We start from the raw sequence: 21872 nt of genomic DNA, 5'->3' as shown, positions 1-21872 counted from the left end.
ACTGGATTAACTGGTATACTCAAAGAAGATGCGTTGTACTTGAATTATACTGTGTCATTACATATGTACCCTTTTCTTAAGAAAGAGATTTCTGCAGTTATCAACTCACATAAAAATGGAAGACTGACAGAAATTTGTTTTTCAAGGATACAGATCTGCATTTAATGCAATTTGCGACGGTCTACTGTCTATGAATACATCTCCGTAACAATCATCCATTATCACATGGAATATCAATAATACGAAATCCTATTTTAAACCTATTAAAAAATATTTTTGTATTCGATATAACTAATTGTCAAATTCGAATTCATATCGTTATAACTTATTCGAGAATTTGTTTTATAAAATTAGATCTGTTATTTCAAATTTTCTGAATTCGTTATGACAAAGTTAATGTGTTTTAGAAAATTTGATGAATTCGTAATAAAAAAAAAATCTTAAAGTAGTAAGCAGCAACTCGGAATGGATCTTCAAATTGTAAAATTATTTTAAAAACTTTTTTTCATAATTTTGATATTAGGAAGAAGGTCTTTCAACAATTGTCCATCAACTGAAGATTGCTTTTAATAGATCAGACGTAATCGTATTTAAGGAAGATTTGAAGTTCACGAATGTAGATTTGTCGTTATTTTTGGTCTTCAAATTTCACAAAAAGGAGAAATAGTACATATTCAATAATATTTAAGTTATTCTTTTGCATCCATCTCATTACTCTTTATCTATGGTAGATACAATGGCCTTGTCAGGAAATACAATCTTTCATTAAGGAAAATGCTGACCGACTTTTTTCGTACTAATTGTTAGGCCATTATTTACACACTGAATTGTCGACGTATTTTTCCCTTATTTCCCGATCATGACAAGGAGCACACGGCAGGGGATGCTCACTCCTCCATGGCACCTGATCCCACCTCTGATGTCTTAGAGGTCCGTGTTTGCTCTGCTCCTATTTTGTAATGTTTAGTGGATATTTGAGCTCGAATACTGTTCGTTATCTCCACCTATTTCATTTTAAAAATCTTAAAATACGTGAAGAAAAGATTGAACTGTTTGGGAGAGAATGAGAGAGAAAGGAAGAAAAATAGGATCTTGTTCAGTGTGATATTGTGTAACTGATTACTTGTGGATAACCTCTTATCTCTTATCTAATGCGGTTGTGGTTATTATCTCATTTTCTTGCTGCTGTATAGTGTACTTAACCCTGCTTCTGGTTGTGTACTGTACCCATGGCCATGATGGTTGTCTGAACAAACTGGACATAAACATGATTCATTAGAATGAAACAATGTGTGCCCATTTGTTACATTTAACTTACAAGATGCAACTTAATGACTGCTGTAGGAAAATTAAAGTTTTCAACTTATAAATCATATAAGGAAAGAGGATTTTGATATTGATATCAACTTATAAATCATATTAGGAATACGGAATTCTATATTGATAGATTAAAAAAGTGATACTGGTGTGAGATATAATTCACTGTTACACATGTGATTATATTTCAAAATTTCATAATTTTAGTTATTTTGTACAGGAATTCATTTTGGTGTCAACTCCAACAAAAAAGTTGGCAGATGTTTATATCATACCGTTCCATCAGAATAGGAACATGATTGCTATCGATATGTCAGTTAACAATACTACATAAAAAATCATGAGAGCATATTCTGACAAATTTAAATCCACGCCAACACATTCCTCTAAACTTGTTGCTCTTCTTATGGAGATAGTCACAGTAAATGTAATATATATATATACAGTCTAACATTGGTTCTATTTTGTTTCTCTCATCGGCATCTCATGATCCTATTTAGGCAACAATTAATAGTCTGCACAGCTTGTTATATACTTACGAAAGCCCAGAAGGCTCATTCGAGATTCGAGTTTCGAGATTCAAGATCCAAACTAACCAATCAAAAGGCGGATTCAATATTTGATTACTCCCCTTTATTAAGTTTTTACTATCAAGAAATCACTGAATATATTTAAAACAAATGAGTCATTTGCTTAAATAATAATGCAAGAAAAAATGTTATATGTATCAAAACAAAATAAAAATGAATTTTTGGAAACGTTTTGAAAAATATATATAAAATCTTATTTTCCTCATTAAACAAAACAATAGATACATATATAGAATATTATACGGTCTTATCGTGGAATTGCAAAATTAGTAGGCCGATAAATTATTTACAATGTAATAAGTACATTGGTGAGAGAGAAAATTATTATTGATATGAAATACTAAGGATCATCTTTACACTGCACAGTAATTTAATTAAGGATACATTTCATTACATTTTAGGGTGCATTTGTGCAGTTAGACTGATCTACTATTTGATATGGAATAAAATAAATTCCAGATCTGTATTGTATATATAATTTTTAATTAATTCAAGTATTCAAAGCCTTAGACCAAGCAAGATAAGTAATTGAAAACTTAATTTTTATATATTTTTTCCTATTGGGAAACAGTGGTCTATATTCCCTTCTGCTAATGTTTAGGCTAATGTGAAGTCACAGATTTCACCTAAAGCGCATCACTGCCGAGTTGCGGATAGGGAAGGGGGATGGGGGGGTCGGAGGACCACTTTCTGCGATCTTGGAGACATCTACCATTGTCATTTTTCCAGTGAATATAATTATAAATCATTTAAACATATTTTTTATGAAACAGAAATTAAAATCTTCATGACCACTCTTAATGAAATTGAGAAATTTTAAAATCCTTCCACAGTGCTTGGAAATTACGGAAATTTTTTACTTAATAATCTAAATAAAATTTATAAAATGTTTTATGTTTGACTTCCTACTAAGCCAAAGATATTTCCTTATTTCTATTCCCTGTCCTAGTCTTAGACTCCTGTTGCAGTCATTTTTTAATAGTCTGATATCGACTTCAAGGTACATGTAACATTTCAATTTTAGATTTAACCAGCTATAAAAATCAGAAGTTTTGTATACTGTAAAAATTGGATAGGCATACAAGTGTGGATTGCTAAAAATACTTTTCTTGCATTTGATGAAAAAATATTCTAGTAACTGGTAAATAAATAAGATTTATGATCAACTTTCCCCCATTTTTCAACCAAATACATGTATAAATAAATAATTTTTTTTTACATCAAGAAAATTATGTGCAGGCTACAGCCTTTTTGCCTATATGGAATATACACTATTGGGAAAGCAAACGCGATTTTTCTTTATCACTACTACGATGTCTTTCAAGATTTCCTATGTACACTAAAAAGGCATATGCATGAACTTAGTAATTTTAATACGTACTCCTTTAAGCTATACGGTTTTTTCAAAGTCCTAAAGGTGTATAAAGGGGGTATAGAGAGATTTTTTATCATTATTAAATATTTTTACATCTTTTTTTCTCTATAGCAATTACATCAGGCATTGAAACTTGTGTATAGATTGGTTATGTATCTTGCGAGACCCGAGCGGTTTCCTTAAAAATAATTATCGAATATATAATTATTTTGCCCATGCCTCGCAACATTGACCCTGAATGTTGATAACCGAACATTTGTCTCCCTTTGTAATAAAATAAACAACATAGCCATAGGAATCTGGGTACGTGTCTCTACCCCCCCCCCCCCCCCCACACACACACACACATATTTTTTACCGATATAATATAATATAGAAAACATAGCAACTTTATACCTGTGTCCTTTCAAAAACAACGTCTAATAACTGTGATAACCCCCTGTTGCTTTTTGTTGGGGGTGGGGGGTGGGGGGGGGGGGCTTTACAGTGATTTTTTAAAGTTATTTCCTACGGGTCTGAACAAAGAAATCATAATCTTTATTAAGCATGTATATTTCAGCCATCCGTACTTAAGGGGCCGTCTCTTGGTTTCGCAAACATGGTCACTTATCACTTTCTAATACCTTGTCACAAACAATAACCACTTTGAAACCCGCATTACTACTTATTATTAATCACAAGTCATTTGTTTAATTGCACACTAATAATTCTCATCGACTACAATACGCCCCCCTTGCTCTTTGAATCCGATTAACAATGTTTATTATTATGACATCAAACCTGTAAACAAAGTAGATAATACTATATAGATATTCTTGATATAAATCTATTATAATATTTAAGAAGTTATAATATAAATTTAAGTATATTTTGCAGACCAAAAACCCAATTTTTTTTTAAAATTTCGTTCTGATATATATAACACTCTTTCTTGCATTGTAATATAATCAAATGATCTCTTCTGTTTGAATATATTCAACGATTTCTAGAAGGTCAAAACTTAGCAAAGGGGAGTAATTGAATCTTAAACCGCCTTTTGATTGGTTAGTTTGGATATTGAATCTCGAAACTCGAATTTCGAATCTCGTATTTCGAAACTCGAATCTCGAATGAGCCTTCTGGGCTTTCGTATATACTACTGTTTTATAGGGGGACACAGTGTGACAAATTATGCTGCAAAATGTTGAAAGCCTTTGGAAAAAGTCAAATTGTCTTTATGTAGGATATATCAAAATAGACCTTGATCTTTGAAATACTTTTACATGTTTTTAATTACTCGGCGATTCTTTTAATTTTTTATCGTCTTTAAAGACATTGGAAATTGGACATAATAACAGTTAAATTAGTCAAAAACAGTTTCAGTCAGATGTGTAGTATATAGAGGATATTAATTGTTTTATAGTTGGATATGGAATTTATTTTACGAGTGTGACAGGATTTTCAAATATTTTCACGAGTGTCAAGCATGAGTGAAAATAGCAAGAAATCCTGACTCACGAGTGAAATAATTTCGATATTCAACCATAAGATATTGAATTTTCTGCTATTTACATTTTGCTTGATTTTTCATTTCCCTCTGTTTATCCGTAACATAATTTCATAGGCTGTAACTTCATAGCTGAGTGGACGAGACCTCATAGCTTAGCGATTGATAGATTGAAAACATTGTAAACATGGATTTCAACAACATATTTGAAGAAACTCTGGCAGTTCTAGTCTATATGGTGTATTTACTTTATCGAATACTAGGCCATGAAGTATGTTTTACAGCACATTTCTTAAAGGGGAGCAAACTCGAGACTTTTTCCTCCATTCTGTTAATCTGTCACTCTTTAACAAATTATCACTGTTATATTCTTTCACACTGTGACACAATATCACTTTCAATAGATGAATAAATAACAGAATTTCACCGTTGAAAATGTAATAATATTATGACTTTGTTTTAATAAAAGTATTCAATTTCAAAAGAAATAACAAAAATTGTTTTACTTCCTTAAGTTTAAAATAATTTTTAAAAATACAGTAATTTCCTTGTTTTAAATATATTTTTTTCCTGGAGGAATCTTGTATATAAGTGAAGATGTCATGTTTGTATTACAGTTTCTATTTGCAACACACTCTTTAATTTGAACTTTCCAGGAACGACTAAAAGACTTCAAATCACATTTATATTTCAAATGTTATATTTTCCATGGACTTTCAACGGACTGAGTCACTGGTATAGAGATAATTTCGTTGATACTTTGGTTTGTCTGAGAGTAAATCAAGAACTATACGGTAGAAGATCTGAATAAAGATGTCACAAGAAATCTTTATTTAACAATGGGATACTACTGTTTTATCTTTTTCTTGGGTTATTTGGAAATTCAATCCTTTTATACGTTTACAAACGCAAGATTAAACGAACTGACAAAACAATATTTTATCCCAATATTTTTTTCAATGCTTTGTTTTTGAAAAAGTTTTCATATACATAAGATCAAAAAACACAGACATACATATACAAACACAACCACACACTCACTGTGCACCTTTCCCAAAATATCAACTGTTCACAATTACAGCTATAGTAATACTAATTTCTTATATTAACAAATCAAATCAAACATTGCCCATATACTATACATTTTAGTTTTTTACAGTGAAAGTTACTTTCACAATATTTTTCAATTTTTCTATAATACTTAAAAATGTTAATTGCTTCTGCAAATTTAGGCATTGTACATTGAGATCTTGAGTGATACAAGTACTTTTTTCCTAACAAGATAATAAAATTTTCTAAACAACTTCCATCAATATTGCCACCTTTTGTTTTGGAATTACATAATCATTTTATCAATTATTTCCCTTTTGACTCCTGATGGTACTCTTAATATAATATTAAAAATATAACAAGAATATCTAAAAAGTTTTAAAAATTATTAGTACCAACCATATCCTTGACATCATTAAAACACTTACATTTTCCATCGTCTGACTATAAGTCTTTCAGTACTCTAAAACCTTTTTCCAACCAAGAAGTGTAAACACTCCATTTTTTAACATCAACAAAATTTCTGATATCAGAATATAAATAATTTAAAACACTCACAGGATTTTTTTTTACAATTATAAAAGCTTTTATAACATCTTTCTAAAAATCATTACCGATGTAATTCAACAATTCTGAAAGTTTTTCTTTGGTTAAATAAAATACAAAATTGATATCTTTTTGATTCAAAATGCAGCATAATAATTGCTGCCATGCTCCACTATTGTCTGTAAGGACTCTCTTTACCCATTTAAGCTTTATATATGATATGAAGGAGGATAAATGGATCCACCTTCTTCAATTTTACCTATTAATGTATTCCTTTTTATTTTTTCCACAATATATGCCCAAATAAATTGAAATAAAATTTTATTGATCTCATTATGTAGTTCTTTTTGTGAATTTGGTAAAGCTGAGAATAAGTGTATAAATATTGGAATAACAAGCGTTTTAATGACAGTAATCTTTCCTATTGGAGTTAAATCTCTTTTTTGCCCATGATGCAAGTAGTTTTTGAAAGAATTTATTTTGGATTGATAATTAATAGTCACAATATTTCCTAAGTTTTTTGTAAATATTATTCCTTAAAGCTTAAAGGCGTCACCACCCCAATTAATTTTTAAGTCTTCGCATAGAATTTGTTTATTTTATCCCAATGTTAGCCATTGCCAATATTTTCGCCTGTCTTTCTGGCGTTTTACTTGGCGTTGTTTCGAATTTCCACAGAGCTCTTTATACCTTGGATACTTTTTGTAATGTTGGATATTTTTATACTTGGTCGACCACCTCTGTGTCTGGGATTATCATTCTTTTTATTGCCTTTAGTCGTCATCTCATGATTTATCGTCCAAATAGTCCACAGCTTATTGTCGAAAGGAAAAGAACAGTTCTCATTGTGGTATTCATTATTTCAATAGTGACGTCAGCACCTATGCTTTACTTCTTAGGAGAAAGGCGTTATCCTTTTGTGTACAAAAGACTTATAAATACTACTTTGTGTACCTTCCGCTTCACATATTGAATTGTACATACATGTATATTGCAACTTGGTTATTTTGCCTTTGAGATCTTGAAATCTTTCTGGCTCTGCTGTATATGATTATTACTTGTGCATTGTATTTACCAGTCGGTGTAAAAATATATCGAAGATTTAAAAAGACAGGTCTTAAAGCCAAATTTTCAAAGCAAAAATCTGAAATTTCGTCCGTTCAATTCGATTCAAATACGACTAGGAATCCGAATACCGTATAGAAATAATTGATTCTGAAGGGTCGGCATTTTCAACAACAGTGCTAACAGTTTTGGGTTCAACAGACGATGGTGTTCATCACGGACGTTGCAAGTCAAATCCAAAAAAAAATTCTAAGAAGGATGTAAGAGATACATTAACCACAGTAATTCAAAAAACAAAAACAAAAAAAAAAAAAAAAAAAAAAAACAAACAAACAAACAAAAAAAAAACAAAGACATGAAGAACAGCATTATATTATTTTCAAGGTAATCAACTTTATTTAAAATGTATTCTACAGCCGAGAGGTTTCAGCATATAGTTCTTCAAAAGGATTATGAAGTGCATGTAACTGATAATAATCTGTATAAAAGTGTCCTGTTATCTGCCTAGAAAAAGTCTTTCTCAAGAGTTGATTTTTGTGAAGAAAAAAAATAACTGAATGTATTTAAAAGTTGATATTTTAAAATAGATGAATAAAAAAAATCTTTCAAAAAATAAGTGTAAGTGCAAAAAGATCAATTTTATTAAATTTGGATGTTAATAAACATTTATCTTATAAATGAATGCAATAACAGATATTTGTATGTATTTGTATGTTCAATAATCTATATTTCCCGATTTAGATTTTTCTCATAGATTTACCATAATATTTAAAATGAAAGTCGTATGTGTACATGTATGAAAATTGACATATAGGAGTCTACAGTTAGTGTGTTTTTCATCATTAGTGTACTGTACATGACTTTCATTTTAATTTTTTTACAAAAAAAAATTTCAAAGTAAATTACTGCATTATTTAGTTCCAATTAACATTATATAATTCTTTAATCATAAAAATGAATGTAATATTTTTTTTCTTTGAAAAAAGTATCAAAGAAAATTTGGACGGAAACGTCATCAGTGCGCTAGGTGCATTGATGAAAAAGTTTTCCTTCCAAAGTTTTCTTTGATACTTCGGCCGAAGAAAAATATATTACTTTCATTTTTATCATTTAATTATGATTTAAAAATAATAAAATGAAACTTTCTTTCACTTTAATATTTAATTTACGCATCAATGAGTGTGCGTAGAAATACATCACAACTATGTTACTGAATTCAAAATGGCTGAATGTACAGATCTAATCTTTCCGTCCAAGTTTTCTTTGATCAAAGAAAAACTACAACATTCATTTCTTATTATTCAATATTTATTTTTCAATGAAATATGGAGATGAGGAACAGTATTCAAGCTCAAAGTCCATTAAAGCAATACAAATTGGGAGCAGAGCAAACACGGACCTCCAAAAACAGAGATGGGATCAGGTGCCATGGAGCAGTGAGCATCCCCTGTCGACCGGTCACACCCGCCGTGTGCTCCTTGTCACGATCGGTAAATAACGGAAAAATCGGTAGACAATTCACAATGATGCGATTTAACTTGAGAACGAATGACTGTCCAACATATAGCTTAGTTATCTAACTTGTTAGGCTCAGAGTAATGCATAACGAAGAAACAACGTTCTCAAATACTGTGATGTCATTACCAGCTTTTTCTAACAATAACAGTTTTAACTAGTGTTGTCAACAAGTACCCGGTTAACCGGTTAATCGCCGAATGATGCGAGTATCGGTTAGCAAAACTTTTACTCGGTTACTCGGATAAATTGAATTTTATAAAGTAAATCAGTAGGAATAATATGTTTTTGTTCATAATGTACCCATTTTTTTACCGTTAATATTAAACGTTTGTCTCGACCTAGCGTTTTTCAAATGCAGTCGATATGTTTTGATTAGTATTTCACAGTTTATCTAATTAATGGCTTTGATTGCCAAGGGGTACAAGTTTTGAAGGCTTGATTTAATTATAATTACCTCCGTAAACCTGTGCTAGTCCACAGTACAAGATTAAACAAGATGCCGCCGCATGCATCGAAAGTCTGGAAACATTTTTAAAAGAATGGCTGAATTTAAATCCATGAAGTGTAAATTAACACACGGATGTAACAACTATTATGCTTAACCACCTCAGACTGTGAAACCAGAAAAACGCAATGATTATAATTACGGGATGTTCGAGAACAAATTTATTCAGAAGAATGTGTATTTGTACATAATTATGAATAAAGTTAATATGCAGTGCATTTGTGTTTTGTAAATGATAAGATAAATATAGAAATTCTAACGACATTATTTACAGTTTAAATTACACCATATGGCATGCCAAAACAAAGAGTGTGCTAAAATATCAATCATCTGTGAAGATTAGTTGCTAAGAAAATTGCGACGAAAATGTGTTACAGACAGACAGACACATACACACAGAGACAGACAGACACACAAGGGTAAAACAGTATACCCCTTTGTTCGATATCTCAGCATATATCTCTTCTCTAGTGTTTGTAGAATTCTGGTTCTGCAAAAGTCAAACTTGTCCTTTATTCAGTATTATTTCCTGTAATGGGTTCATTGCAAATTTTTCTACATTTTTCCTGTCTTTTGTGTTTGTGTGTGTGTGTGTGGGGGGGGGGGGGCTTTCTAGTTAAATAACACTGTAAACACTTATTATGTTCCGCAAGCGAAGTTTGTTTTTACAACATTATTCTTCTTGTATTTTTTTTGTTCGCGAATGATCTCAGAAATTACTTATCCAAATGAGGTAAAAGCCATTTTAGGGTAGGCTTGTTGTGCAAGTTTACGGAACAAATGTCATTTTTCGAGCAAATGGCAAATGCATGCACGTGTTTGTGCATTTGATGTGTGAAATGACTGATATATTTGATATGGTAGTAACTTTTTTTATTTTTATGAAATGCTTTCATCACAAAGCTATCGAAAATAAGTTGTTAAACTAGAGTACAAAGAATCTGCCTACTTTAATGGAGCTTATAGGGAATGAGCCACTAAAAGGGAGTAGTGGGTGTTTGGAGAACATGTATAACGGCCTCCGATGCAATTAGAACTAGTTTTCATGTACTCTGTTTTAACTTTTATATAACAGGTCACAAAGTTCATATATTCTTTATTCGTTTCTAAATGTTTCTTTATGATGTTTTATTTCATCTTTAATACAGATAGGCTAAAATGTCCTCTTTACGATTGATTGATTGATTGTATGTTGTTTTATGTCCCATCCGAGAATTTTACACTCATATAGAGACGTCACCATATACCGGTGAAAGGCTTCAAAGTTTGACCTTTACTCGGCACTCAGGGTCATTGAACAGTGAGAGATCTTTATCGTGCCAACGCCTGCCGTGACAAGGGGCCTAGGTTTTTAAGGTCTTATCCAAAGGACCCACAACTTTCACTTCAAAGTGCCGAGCGCTTGGCGAAGGAACAGTTGCTACCTATTTTTTATCGACCTAGGTCAGTCGCGGCCGAGATTCGAACTCACGACCTCCCGATCGCGGAGCGAGCGCTCTAGAGACTGAGCTACCGTGAACGTTCCCTCCTTACGACAATATTTGATTAATGTATTGACCCTTGATTTCTTAGCTACAACATCAAAGATGCTACAATAATGGAATACTCTGAATCTAACAACTGTACAATCACTCCTTTTTGCGAGACCAAAATTTCATAATTTGTGGAAAAATACATTTCAATAGGTATTTCATTGCTTGGTTGAGGAATTTTATCGAAATTGTATTTTTCCCTTTTCATTTCGCGGAGGACCTGAATTGGTGGGTCTCTTCATGAAAATTAATTGTTTGACAGCATTTTACGTTAGAAATGTTATGCAAGATCAGTCAATATAAATGGAATATCTAATTTTTAACAGTTTTCGTTTTCCTTTCCTTAAAAACCAATAGATTAAAAAAAATTAAGATTTTAATGTCATCAATATTTTCTGATTATGGGCTCTTTCGGTGATGAATATGGTTTGTTATTCACCAGAAAAATATCAATATTGCCGGAAGCAAAGTCAAGCTCAATATCAATATTTTTCTAGTGAATAACAAACCACATTTACATGTATCACCGAAGATTCCATATTTATTCTATTATATAGTCCGAATATTTGAATAAATGAGATATTGAAAGCTGCTTGACGATACCATGTGAATTATCTCAAAATCTCTTAATTCTGACACTATCCTAACTCATTTTCGGAAAACTCGATTATGATGTCATTTCTTGCATGCTGAAAATCTACAATCAAATGCCGAGAAATTATTACATTCAAGTTCAAAATGTGTCAAAACAAATAAAAATTACCCTTAATCTATTGAATCTATCGCATTTTATGTGAAATAAATAAGCATCTTTTCCTTTATGCACTATTCCATTGATATACCCGACATGTGCAACAACATGCTCATTTTCACATGTCAGTGAAATATATGGTGATAACGAACAGTATTCAAGTTCAAAAGCCCATTAAACAACACAAAATAGGAGCAGAGCAAACACGGACCTCCAAAACATCAGAGGTAGGATCAGGTGCCATGGAGGAGTGAGCATCCACTGCCGACCGGTCACACCCGCCGTGTGCTCCTTGTCATGATCGGGAAATAACGGAAAAATCCGTCGACAATTCAGTGTGTAAATAATGGCCTAACAATTAGTAAGAAAAATGTCAGTCAGCATTTGACTCAATGATAAATTGTATTTGCTGACAAGGCCATTGTATCGACCATAGAACTTACGAAATGATGACTTTAAACGAGACTGCTGATATTCTTGTTTCATCAACTTGTTTGTCAATAATTTACCTCGTTTTAGAAATTGTCCATACGTAGAGCATGCTCTTGCATCTTGAATCAACTGAGAGATATATACCCCGTATGCAGGAGATGAAGTTATATTGCTGCATAAGTAAGGGAAGCTGACGATTGAAAAGATAAAGTCATCACGTTTATCAGAAAGCTTGGTTGTTAGATTACCATTAACGTCTTTTTCAAGTAAAATATCCAAATATGAAACAGATATGTCAGACTCTGTGGTATCTTTTATCTCAAGCTCACTAGGATATATCGTATCGACATAAGAATGGAAATAGCCATTGTTAATTGACAATACGTCGTCGATATATCTAAATGTCGAGTTGAAGGCCACAGCAAGTGTTTTCTTCTTTTCACGTACAAGATTTTGGACAAATTCTGTTTCATATGAATAAAAAAAAGGTCTGCTAATAACGGGGCGCAATTGGTACCCATGGAATTCCAATAGATTGTTGGAAGACCTGGTCTCCAAAAACCACATAGATATTGTCAATCAGAAACTCAAGCATTTTTTTAATGTCAACTTCAGATTACTTGTATCAACCATTTTTATGACGATCTTTGAAATATGGAGATAACAAACAGTACTAGTATTCAAGCTTAAAGTCCATTAAAACAATACAAATCGGAAGAGACCAAACACGAACCTCCAAAAACATCAGAGGTGGGATCAGGTGCCATGGAGTAGTGAGCATCCCCTGACGACAGCTTAAATCCGCCGTATGCTCCTTGTCATGATCGGGAAAAACGGAAACATTTCAGTGATAAAATAATGGCCTAACAATCAGTATGAAAAATGTCAGTCAGCATTTGACTTAAGGAACATACGCAACGTAGTTTGAACTTTATTGTCTTTTTCCCTGGAGTTGAAGAGTTCCAATACTTAAAGGAACTGTGTGCTTCATTTTAATGCTTATATATTATGTTCACTTCTTCTTAAACAAGTTTGGATAAACAAAGCATCTAGAATATATGTTTCGTAATTTTCGTATATTTTTCTTTGAATTACACAAGAAATTTCATCAATTGATATCTTTTTAAAACCCTGGTAATGCAAGCTTATTTTTTGTCTATGAACATCTGATGGTACTATAATCTTAAATTAAGAATATCTTGAAAAATTATCAGTAGGTAAGGTACGTTGCGTATATACTTAATGATAGGTTGTATTTGCTGACAAGGATATTGTATGATCATAAAACTTGCGAAAAAATTACTTCAAACGAGACTGTTGATATCCTTGTTTCATCAACTTGTTTTTCAATAGCTTGCCTCATTTTCGAAATTGTTCATACGTACAGAATACTCGTCCGTATCGAATCAACTGGGACACAAAAACCCCATATGCAGGTGATAAGGGTATATTGCTACATAAGTAAGGGAAGTTGACGATTGAAAAATTGAAGTCATCACGTTTGTAATATTTTTTTTGTTAGGTTACCATTAAAGTCTTTTTCAAGTAAAATATCCAAATATGAAAAAGATGTGTCAGACTCTGTGGTATCTTTTATTTCAAGCTCGCTGGGATATATCGATATATGAATAGAAGTAACGATTATTACTTAATAATACGTCGTCGATATATCTAAATGTCGAGTTGAATGCCACAGCGAGTGGGGGTTTTTTTTCTTCTCATGTATAAGATTTTGAATAAATTCTGCTTCATTTGAATACAAAAATTGGCCTCCTAATGAGGGGGCATAATTGGTATCCAAGGGAATTCAAACAGATTGTTATAAGACCTGATCTCCAAAAACTACATAGAAATTGTCAATCAGAAAATCAACATCTTTTTAAAATCACTTCAGAGTACTTGTGTGTACAATTAGAATGTTTTAAACAAAATACTTTTGTAAATGACCAATGACAAGGAAAGTATATTTACAAGTTCCATTTTTATTGAAAAAGCAGCTGTCTATGATGTCAAAAATCATGGATTTTAATTTATCGTGGGGAATGGCTGCATGAAGAGTTGAAAAGTCGTACGTTTTGATGTAATTGATTTTGGTAAAATTTTGTGATTTCAATTTTTTTAAAAGTTCCTTGGAATGTTTTAAGTATCCAAATCTGATTTACATAACTTTTCGAATATACTGTTGTACAGTACTCCTGTACAGTACTACTCTCCTTCGCTTCTGTAAATATGTAAGTGAGGAGTAAAGAAAGAGGCTTGGTACAATATTTACTGGAACCTGCTTTGTATCTTTGTAAGGATTTACATGGAATTTAGGAATCCAGTATATGTATGGTGAGTAAAATATTTGACTGTTGGGAATATTAAAAATATTTAAAACTGACATATAGTTTTGAAGAATTTCCTCCTTAGAAAGAGAACTGTGGGAATAGTTGGAATTCCACTAATAAAATTAAATCCTAGTTCCTCTAAAATACAATACAAACTAGTGCTAATTGTAACGGGAACCGTTACAGATGTTCCCCAAACGGCTCCCCAATCCCTTATGATGCCCCATTCCCTACAAGCTTAATAAATTAGACAATACTTTTGTAATATAGATGGACACTTTATTTTTAAGGGTATTTCATTGGAAAACTACTCCGATATAGCCATATGGGTATTAGCCAATCAAATTTCAGCGCATATGCTTGCACATGTTTTCTACATTTTTCACAATAATTTTCTTATAGTGTCTCACAATACATACATTTGTGTTAAATATTAAAGAATCTCATTGAAAAATAAGAGAGATGTAACCCTTTAAGTATTAGCCAATCAGAATTCAGCATACGCGCATGCATGGCCTTGCATTCAATTTTGATAGTATCATAATGTAGGAGCTCTATGTGCCTATCCATGTCGTAAATTTCATCCTGTTTTGTTGAAAACCAAGGGAGTTATAGACATTTAAAGTTTCAACCAATCAGATTGCAGCACACCTGCATGCGCGAGTTTTCAAGAAATTTCCTATACAACATGTTGTAGCACCTTGTAATATATACTTATATTCTGAATTTCAACGTATTTTGTCAAAAAACAAGGAAATTATTGAGATTTTTGTATCAGCCAATCAGAGAAGAGCGCACGTGCATGCGCGTGAGTTCACGCTAATTTGACCATGTTATCTTGTCCAGACTCCTAATATATCTTTATATTCTGAGTTTCAAAGCAATTCATCAAGAAATAAAAAAGTTACGGCTTCATCAAGTATATCAGTCATTTCACTCATTGCACGTGCGCGCACGTGCATGCATGAGCGCGCAAAATGACCTTCGTTCCGAACACTTACACAACATGCCTATTAATCCTAAAAAGGTTCCATGTCAATCGGATGAGTGGTTCTATGAGAACACTCCCGGACAAAAAAGTACCGGAGAAGAAAGTAGAAAAAAAGAAAAATAATAATAATAATAATAATAATAAGAAACAGAGTAAAAACAATATGTTCCCAAACTTCGTTTGGGGAACATAATAATGAGCCTTAAAAACAAAGACAATGTTGTTATCTGCTATGTCAGCGGCGATCAGTACATACTGGTCGTGTAATCTAATTCTTCCTTCACTTCGATTTCAACATCCATCTGATTCATTTAATCCATGTGAAAGGTTAAACATGACATACTATATTGAATAGGGCTAAAAATATTTTATTTTTCATCTATATTTGCCCTAATGCACTACACGTTGGTGATAACGTTAGCGCGATATCATTACAAATAAAATACGTTATATTAACGTTATTTTTCTGTTGTTGATACTTTTCTTAAAATACAATTTAAGATAATTTTATATATTTGAAACTAATTTTTATGTTTACATGTTTAAGAAAATTTACAAGAACACATTCTATTTAGTGGTGTTATATATAAGCCCAATAACCACACTTTTTTGTTAATAGTACTAAAACAATGTTTAATTTCGTTACTAAGTGTAGCAAACAAGAAACTAAAAAAAAAGGAGTAGCGCGGCGTGTGGACACTCATTATATATATGTAAAGTGAGGGTGTCATATCTTTTATTTGTCGTTGTTTTACTATTTTTCCATTTCCTACAGACCCAGAATACTTGATATTTTTTGTCTAATTCGTTATTGACAGCAGATATTTATATGCCTTTAACGATACATACCAGAAACAAATTTTCTTATCTTCCGCATAAAAGAGTTATAAAACAGGAAAGTGTAGTTAATGTCAACATGTGCAGAACGAAGTTCGGGAGATTTACTAGCAAATCCAAAACATAAGCGGTTAAGAAAGACGTCTGAAGGAAAAAAAGAAGCTGCAAGGTATCACAATAATCAATTTTGACGAAAATAATCATATTTATTAGGACAGCATGCAGACTTTAGAGGGGACAACTGTTTCTTGACCTTGTTCAATAAATTTCTTTTTTAATGTTTAAATGATTTTTTTCTTGTTTTAATTAGTGTGGAAAGGGTACCCAATTCCTTGTTTCTTCAAAAGCAGTACTATTGTAAAGACTCCATAAAAAATATCAACATATTTTAAGATTGTTTATACACTTTTAACATCAATTTTTATCATTTTTTGCAATATTGATTACATCTGAAAGCCAATAAAAAAATTTTGTTTGTCTTCAATAAAATATTTGAACCAGGAGAATGTTCTTCATACTTTATAATTACAAATTGTTCATTAAGATTGAAGAGAATGTATTCGAAAATTTTTTTTAAACTAGTAAACTAATTGGTATCGAACAATTAGAGGTCTTTCCACCTTCTTTAAATTTCATATATTTTTCACATTTTACTCTATAAAGTTAATTTTTATACCAAAAGAATCCATAAATGGCTTGAAAGATAGAAAAAATGAAAAATTTAACAAATTTGAAATGACCTTGACCTTTGACCTTGAACAAATTTTCAAGGTCAAAGGTCAAGGGTCACATTGCACTTGACCCCATGCTTCTATGCCTTTAAGTTTTGAAGTTATAAGGTTTAATAGTAAGTGCAAATACATTAAAGGGCAATAACTCATATAAGGGGTCAATGGATACTTTCGCACTGAATAGATTGAAGTTGTGTCTAAAGACCCTGAAGACATTAGTGAAGGTTTTGTGTCTCTACGGTTTACGGTTTCGGAGGAGTAGCGATAACAAGGTTTTCAGTAAATGGGGCAATAACTTTTAAAGGGGTAAATCTTAGGGGACAAGTACGAAATCTTTGAAATAGTTTTAAGAGGACATATTAATGATGCAAAGATATTTAGTATATGTTGAAAGACAAAAGAGATATAAAAAGAGCTTAATTTCTTATATTTTGAATGACCTTGACCTTTGACCTTTGCATATATTATATGGTCAAAGGTCATTGAATCTTATTCAGTTGGTCCCATGTCTCTATAACTTATTGTTTTGAAAATTTTTAATTATTTGTAAACATCAAAAACTTTCAGGGGCAATAACTCATAAAAGGGGTTGACGGATACTTTCGCAATGAAAAGATTGAAGAGTCCCCTCAATTAGTCGAAGTCATTTGTGAAGGTTCCGTACCTCTACGGTTTATGGTTTCGGAGGAGTAGCGATAACAAGGTTTCTATCAAAAGGGGCAATAACTGCGAAAGGGGTCATAGGTTATACCCGTTGGGTCAAATTTGTTCCTAACTTTTTATGACCTTTACGGTCAACGAATAATCTTTTCGATAAACATCGAAACAAAAAATCAGCGGAAGAAGAATAATAATAACTAGTAGACTAATTGTTCTCGAACAATTAGAGGTCTTTCCACCTTCTTTGAATTTCCTATATTTTTCATATTTTACTCTCTAAAGTTAATTTTTATACAAAAAGAATCCATAAATGCCTTGAAAGATAGAAAAAATGAAAATTTCAAAGATTTTGAAATGACCTTGACCTTTGACCTTTTACAAATATTCAAGGTCAAAGGTCATGGGTCACATTGCACTTGACCCCATGCTTCTACGACTTTTAGTTTTAAAGTTATAAGGTTTAATAGTAAGTGCAAAGACGTTAAAGGGCGATAACTCATATAAGGGGTCATCGGATACTTTGGCACAGCATAAATTGAAGTTGTGTCTAAAGACCCTGAAGACATTAGTGAAGGTTTTGTGTCTCTACGGTTTACGGTTTCGGAGGAGTAGTGATAACAAGGTTTTCAGTAAAAGGGGCAATAACTTTTAAAGGGGTAAATCTTAGGGGACAAGTATGAAATCTTTGAAATAGTTTTAAGAGGACATATTAATGATGCAAAGATATTTAGTATACGTTGAAAGACAAAAGAGATATAAAAAGAGCTTTATTTCTCATATTTTGAATGACCTTGACCTTTGACCTTTGCATATATTTTAAGGTCAAAGGTCAATAAATCTTATGCAGTTGGTCCCATGTCTCTATAACTTATCGTTTTGAAAATTTTTAATTATTTGTAAACATCAAAAACTTTCAGGGGCAATAACTCATAAAAGGGGTTGACGAATACTTTCGCAATGAAAAGATTGAAGAGTCCCCTCAATTAGTCGAAGACATTGGTGAAGGTTTCATACCTCTACGGTTTACGGTTTCGGAGGAGTAGCGATAACAAGATTTCTATCGAAAGGGGCAATAACTGCGAAAGCGGTCATAGGTTGTACGCGTTGGGTCAAATTTGTTCATAACTTTTTAAGACCTTTACGGTCAATGAATAATCTTTTCGATAAACATCGAAACAAAAAATCAGCGGAAGAAGAATAATAATAACTAGTAGACTAATTGTTCTCGAACAATTAGAGGTCTTTCCACCTTCTTTAAATTTCATGTATTCTTCACATTTAACTCTCTACTGCTTATTTTTATACAAAAGAAACCAGAAATGGCTTGAGAGATGGAAAAAATGAAAATTTTAAAAATTTCGAAATGACCTTGACCTTTGACCTTGAACAAATATTCAAGGTCAAAGGTCAAGGGTCACATTGCAATTAACCCCATGCTTCTACGACTTTTAGTTTTAAAGTTATAAGGTTTACTAGTAAGCGCAAAGACGTTAAAGGGTGATAACTCATATAAGGGGTCACCGGATACTTTCGCACTGAATAGATTGAAGTTGTGTCTAAAGACCCTGAATACATAAGTGAAGATTTCGTGTCTCTGCGGTTTACGGTTTCAGAGGAGTAGCGATAACAAGGTTTTTCGCACAAGGGGCAATAACTTTTAAAAGGGTTAAGCTTAGGGGACAAGATTGAAATCTTTGAAATAGTTTTAAAAGTACATATTAAAGATGTTAAGATATACCTTATATGTTGAAAGACAAAAGAGCTATAAAAAGAGCTTTATTTCTCATATTTGGAATGACCTTGACCTTTGACCTTGACATAATCTTCAAGGTCTAGGGTTAAAGAATCTAATGCAGTTGGTTTCATGTCTCTACAACTTATCGTTTTGAAAATTTTTCATTATTTGTAAACTTCAAAAACTTTCAGGGGCAATAACTCATAAAAGGGCTCAACAAATCCTTTCCTAATGAATATATTGAAAAGTCTTCTCAATTACTCGAAGACATTGGTGAAGGTTTCGTAACTCTACGGTTTACGGTTTCGGAGGAGTAGCGATAACAAGGTTTCTAGTGAAAGGGGCAATAACTGCGAAAGGGGTCATAGGTTATACGCGTTGGGTCAAATTTGTGCATAACTTTTTATGACCTTTACGATGAACAAAAAATCTTTTCGATAAATGTCGAAACAAAAAATCAGCGGAAGAAAAATAATAATAAGAAGAAGAAGAATAATAATAATAATAAACAGAAGAAAATCAATAGGTCTTTCCACAGAAAGGTGGAAAGACCTAACTAGTAGACTAATTGTTCTCGAACAATTAGGGTCTTTCCACCTTTAAATTTCATATATTCTTCATATTTAATTCTCTACTCTTTATTTTTATACAAAAGATACCAGAAATGGCTTGAGAGATGGAAAAAATGAAAATTTTAAAATTTTTGAAATGACCTTGACCTTTGACCTTGAACAAATATTCAAGGTCAAAGGTGAAGGGTCACATTGCAATTAACCCCATGCTTCTACGACTTTAAGTTTTAAAGTTATAAGGTTTACTAGTAAGCGCAAAGATGTTAAAGGGCGATAACTCATATAAGGGGTAACCGGATACTTTCGCACTGATAGATTAAAGTTGTGCCTAAAGACTCTGAATACATTAGTGAAGGTTTCGTGTCTCTGCGGTTTACGGTTTCAGAGGAGTGGCGATAACAAGTTTTTTTGCACAAGGGGCAATAACTTTTAAAAGGTTTAAGCTTAAGGGACAAGATTGAAATCTTTGAAAAAGTTTTAAAAGTACACATAAAAGATGCAAAGATATACCGTATATGTTGAAAGACAAAAAAGCTCTAAAAAGAGCTTTATTTCTCATATTTGGAGTGACCTTGACCTTTGACCTTGACATAATCTTCAAGGTCTAGGGTTAAGGAATCTAATGCAGTTGGTTTCATGTCTCTATGACTTATCGTTTTGAAATTTTTTCATTATTTGTAAACTTCTAAAACTTTCAGGGGCAATAACTCATAAAAGGGCTCAACAAATCCTTTCGTAATGAATAGATTGAAAAGTCTTCTCAATTAGTCGAAGACGTTGATGAAGGTTTCGTAACTCTACAGTTTACGGTTTCGGAGGAGTAGCGATAACAAGGTTTTTCGCACAAGGGGCAATAACTGCGAAAGGGGTCATAAGTTATACGCATTGGGTCAAATTTGTTCATAACTTTTTATGACCTTTACGATGAACAAAAAGTCTTTTCGATAAATGTCCAAACAAAAAATCAGCGGAAGAAAAATAATAAGAAGAAGAAGAAGAAGAAGAAGAAGAATAACTAGTAGACTAATTGTTCTCGAACAATTAGAGGTCTTTCCACCTTCTTTAAATTTCATATATTTTTCACATTTAACTCTCTACTTCTTATTTTTATATAAAAGAAACCAGAAATGGCTTGAGAGATGGAAGAAATGAAAATTTTAAAATTTTTGAAACGACCTTGACCTTTGACCTTGAACAAATATTCAAGGTCAAAGGTCAAGGGTCACATTGCAATTAACCCCATGCTTCTACGACTTTAAGTTTTAAAGTTATAAGGTTTACTAGTAAGCGCAAAGACGTTAAAGGGCGATAACTCATGTAAGGGGTCACCGGATACTTTCGCACTGATAGACTGAAGTTGTGTCTAAAGACCCTGAAAACATTAGTGAAGGTTTCATGTCTCTGCGGTTTACGGTTAGGGAGGAGTAGCGATAACAAGGTTTTTCGCACAAGGGGCAATAACTCATAAAAGGGTTAAGCTTAGGGGACAAGATTGAAATCTTTGAAATAGTTTTAAAAGTACATATAAAAGATGCAAAGATATACTGTATATGTTGAAAGACAAAAAAGCTCTAAAAAGAGCTTAATTTCTCATATTTGGAGTGACCTTGACCTTTGACCTTGACATAATCTTCAAGGTCTAGGGTTAAGGAATCTAATGCAGTTGGTTTCATGTCTCTACGACTTATCGTTTTGAAAATTTTTCATTATTTGTAAACTTCAAAAACTTTCAGGGGCAATAACTCATAAAAGGGCTCAACAAATCCTTTCGTAATGAATAGATTGAAGAGTCTTCTCAATTAGTCGAAGACATTGGTGAAGGTTTCATAACTCTACGGTTTACGGTTTC

General features: G+C 32.3%; 1 pseudogene; it reads left to right on the top strand.

The window, feature by feature from the left end:
* Positions 1-4955: 4955 nt before the first annotated feature.
* Positions 4956-21872, top strand: part of LOC133185054 (uncharacterized) — a 53182-nt pseudogene continuing 36265 nt past the window's right edge.

This window comes from Saccostrea echinata, unplaced genomic scaffold, assembly GCF_033153115.1.
Source record: "Saccostrea echinata isolate AGI-Se365-2 ecotype Australia unplaced genomic scaffold, CSIRO_AGI_Sech_v1 ptg000012l, whole genome shotgun sequence".
Lineage (NCBI taxonomy): Eukaryota > Metazoa > Mollusca > Bivalvia > Ostreida > Ostreidae > Saccostrea > Saccostrea echinata.
This window is presented reverse-complemented; position numbering and strand designations above follow the sequence as displayed.